This window comes from Monodelphis domestica, chromosome 3 (genome assembly GCF_027887165.1).
Source record: "Monodelphis domestica isolate mMonDom1 chromosome 3, mMonDom1.pri, whole genome shotgun sequence".
Classification (NCBI taxonomy): Eukaryota; Metazoa; Chordata; class Mammalia; order Didelphimorphia; family Didelphidae; genus Monodelphis; species Monodelphis domestica.
In genome coordinates, this window is record NC_077229.1 from 364,260,796 (window position 1) to 364,265,248 (window position 4,453).

Sequence of the window (4,453 nt, forward strand, 5' to 3'; positions counted from 1 at the left end):
ACTGGGCAATTACTTTCAAAATGTTTTACCATAACACCTACAAAGGAGTATTGGATGTGTTTTATGGATTTATCAAGGTAAGACAATGATGATTAGGACAAAACTTGCTGTACTCTGGTCCTACAGTGTCCATATGATTCAGTTCAAGTAACTTCAGATTGCCTGCTTAGTAGAGGGCACTATCTCAATTTCTAAGGGACACATTTGTCCTGAAAATATGAAATAGGATGGAGTGTGCAAAAATCTGACAAGTGCATAGCTAATTTAGTGAGGTACATTGTGTGTATCTGAATTTTTCCCCTCTGTAGAAACTGACAACATAATCTGCAGTCCTCAGCAACACTAGTTCAGCAGATAACAGCATTTAAACATTTTATTTCACTTATATAAATAACCAAGGGCCCAAAGTTAATTTAGAGGTCTGGAGTGTTGTTATTAGAATACTGATATTAGTTAGACTTTTGAATGTCCAATCACCACTTCAAATTGATTTTCATAAACATAACAGACAAGAGCTCACCAAAGCTCCCACACCTAGTGAAATTATAGTAAAACTCACTAAAAAAAGACTCATGTTTGACAACTCATAAAATATGTAAACTGAGGCAAGAACTCTATGGAATTTAGGTCTTTCTTCCCCCAGACAGAACAAACATCCAGGAGCACAATGAAAGGCACAGCCCCTGCCCCCCAAGAGACCTTCTTCCCTCTTTCCTCTAGATGATTATCTGAGAGACCCTGTGCAAAGCAGGAGCCTTACTAGAATAAAGTCTCTCTTCCCATGACGGGTTGAATATCTGAATGATACAATGCCTTTAACATCAAGATGATCTTTATTAAGCAAGGTCATACACACATACACACACACACACACTTAAAGTTCCCTGCCTATCATCAGAAGAGCTCAGCTGAAAGATGGCAATAAACTGATTAAATATTTTGCTAATAATGGGAAGTGGGGAAAGAGGCTGGAAGGGGCTGGTTCAAGAAGGGATCTGGACATCAGTTGGGGAGAGAGTTCCAGGGAATGGGGGGGTTTGTGATGGATTTCTAGGTATAAGGGGCAACAAAGACTCTTTGGTACCTATCTTGGGGCAGAAAAATACATTCTTTAACATGATAAACAAGCAAAGTAATCATGTTCACAGGCTTTGGAATACAAAAAGTACCTATCAAAGTTAAATGATAATAGCAAACAGTTGCCAAACAACTCATCTTAATGGAGATAGGGTATATGGGAAGACTGTTTCTGTGAAACAAGGACACATCTTTCTCATGAGAGCTAGCTGGTGGGACCAGAGTCTTTAGGTACCCCATGAATGCAGGAACTTCATTCCATGGTTACTCATCCTGCTGAGATTAATCCTGACCATTCTCCAAGGTTTCAAGCTATTCTATATCTTTATTAGTTTAGGCTATCCAGTTCTTTCTTGATTATCTACCTTATCAATATAGATGCAAGATAAATAGCATATCCATTTCCATATATATATAAATTATTATTTTTTCTATCACAATTTTAATTATATTTAGATGTTACAAAAAAAAGGATAAAATCTACTCCTTTAAGTTACACAGTGCAAAATGGAAGAACCCCCATTGTTTCAAAGGTGTAAAATCAAGAAAAAATGCACAAGCACAATAAATGTACTCAATTATTTTAAATAATATTTCCTGAAATATATTGTATTTAAATGAGATATAAATCAGGTTGTAGCTGATTTGAAAGAGGAAGAAATCAATTTTTTTTTATTCCAACATTAAGTATAAATAAATGAGGGATTTTGTTCTGGCACCTTTTGAAACTTCCTCAATATCTATGTCTTCTGTTCTTTGCCTTTTGGAGAAAACATTGCATTGTAAGGTTGCTGCCTTTTGGGATGTGGACAAGGATCAAGGTCTTCCTTAATGTACCCTCTGTCCACACAAGTCTGAGTTGAAGGAAACCCAACTTCCCAGAAATGTTCAGGTGTGTTAGGAGGAATATAGCGGAATCAGTGTCTTGAACAGGAGGCTAGCTTCTTTTCTCTTTCTTCTTCTGGAATATCTGCATAATAAATTTCACATTCTTTACATGTGTGTCCAAGTAATTTTCTCCTCTCTTCTTTTTTCCATACTACCTCAATGTGAGGGAAATTTTGTAATATGGTTTCTTTCATCATCTTTAAAGTAAGGCTCCACAAATGCTTTTAAACAAAAAGTCAAACAGACTTTATCAGGTATATCTTCATGACTGTTTAGTTTCTTTGTAGCAACTGATAATTCATCATCTTCTACATGGAGATGTTCTTCTTGCTCACATAGTGGAGAAGAATTTGCCAAATAGGATTCATATTCTTCATGTGTTGTCTGATCAAACAATTCAGCTAAGCTATCATTCATTTTTCTTTCTTGCTTTGGACTTTTCTCTTCCTTCTGCTCTTGCTTCTTAATTTTTAAAAGCACAGTTTCACTAATCAACGTACAATCCATGTCCATAGTCTCACCTCCTAATCTTGATTGACTACCATCCTTTGTATCATTTACAGTAATATCCATTTTATATTGAGAAAGATCTGCTGCTGGATCTATACTCCACTGGATATTTTCTAAGGATGATTTATCTTGATTATCTTACAAAGTTTGTGCTTTAGTTACTCTACAAGGATTTAATTGAAGAACTGAGATAAGTTCACAATCTCCAAGTCCCATCCTGCCTTTCATTTTTATTGGCTCATAACCACCAGTAACCTCATTCCCTTGGCTTTTTTCTTGATGGTGGATAACTGAAAATCTATCAGATAGATCCAGGGGCTTATCCTTGACAGAGTCTCCATTGACAGAAGGATAACTATCCCCTCAGAAAGGAAAAGCATTTTCTTTATCAAAAAAGGTTTGGAGGCAATGTTCAGTTTCTTCTTCAGTCTTCTTTCTTTTGGTTCCTCTGCCTCCCAATGGTTTCAATGGCATAAAACAATCACTTTTTTCAATAGTTTCATCTTTTGTATCAGTTCCAACTTTTGTACTTATTGATTAATCTATATTCTTTCTCACAAATACTTGTTTAATGGAAGAAGAATGATCAATTACAGTGCTTGATTGAGAACCAAGATTAAGGCATGTAACAAGGCTGGTGTCTTCAGGTTTTGATCTAGGTTTTTGTGGCCTAGAATTACAATTATTGCTGAAATGGTTTGTTTTGAGATGCAACTTTTTTCCAGCCTCTAAAAGAGAAGTGGGCAAGCTTGTGCTTAAGCCATTTTTCAGAGTAGAAGCAGCCCCAAAAACAGGAGAAGATGCCTGAGCAATCCAGTCAACTTCTGGTGGAGTCCTTGGAGAAGAATCTGAAAATCTTAAACCATATTTGATATTTTTTGTGGGTTCTTGAAAGGTTTATTTCTTTGGCTCTGCTTCCTGCTGATGATGCAGGTCTTCATTGAGAGAATTCAAAGAATTTTGAGAGTCAGATTCTTCTTGAACATCAAGTCCGAGTGTTTCAGCAACAACAGCAGCTAAATTAAAAGATGTCTTTTCAATGGGATAATTGTTGGTTTCTTGGGTATTCGTCATAGTTGTTAATGTTTGATCGCAAGTGTCTGCTACAAGAATTTCATTTTCATAGTGGTTTTGCTGCAGATGAGTTGAAAACTTTAGACCTTTTGCAAATTCATTTGTACACAGAGGGTGCTCCAAATCAGTCTTTGCTCACTCTATGTATCAGATTTGTGGGTTCTCCTTCTTTCTTCGTAGTAGTCCTTTAAGACCAGGAAATGAGAAAATCAATATAGGTGAATCAGGAATAATTTCCTCCTCAGGCTCTTCTACTTGATGCTGTTTCTTTTCAATTTTCTGATGTAGTTGCTCTGAAAGTTTTTTGTTTTCTTCTTGTAAGGCATTCTTATCATTCATAAGTTTAGTGATAAGTTTAAGATTTTGTTGCTGAATATTTTCAAATTCTTGTTGTTTTTTCCTCATGTGTTCTTCAGTCACTGCACAACGGTCACACAACCCTGCTCTTAACCGATCTTCCAAAACTTTAATGGTGTCATGAAGATCTTTCTGTTGCTCTCTCAGTTGTTGATTTTTAGTAAAAAACTCTTCCAATCTTTGTGCATCTAAAATCCTTTCCTTTTTCAGCTTGGTTACTTTGCTCTATAAGGCTCATACTTCTTTGTCATGACATTCCTTCAGTTTTGCCCAGAGATCTTTAAAGTCACTGACTGTTTCTGCAGAGCTGGGACTTCCACAACTACTTGCAGGAACATTCATCTTGTTTGGATGTCCCTGGGATGGGACAAAATTTCTGAAGAGCCTAGCTGAGCAGTAATTAGAAATTTTGAAGTCTAATGTTAATGTGGATGGGAGTATGAGGAGATATGGAGAGTAATATTGGGAAAAGGTCTTACATGGAAGTTAGCAGAATAGACCCATGAGCACAAGGAGCTCACAATTCACAAGGATTCCTCTGAGTACT

General features: G+C 36.4%; 1 pseudogene; it reads right to left on the minus strand.

The window, feature by feature from the left end:
- Nucleotides 1-1,642: 1,642 nt before the first annotated feature.
- LOC100619554 (DNA endonuclease RBBP8-like) lies at nucleotides 1,643-4,248 on the minus strand (annotated as a pseudogene).
- Between the last annotated feature and the right edge of the window lie 205 nt (nucleotides 4,249-4,453).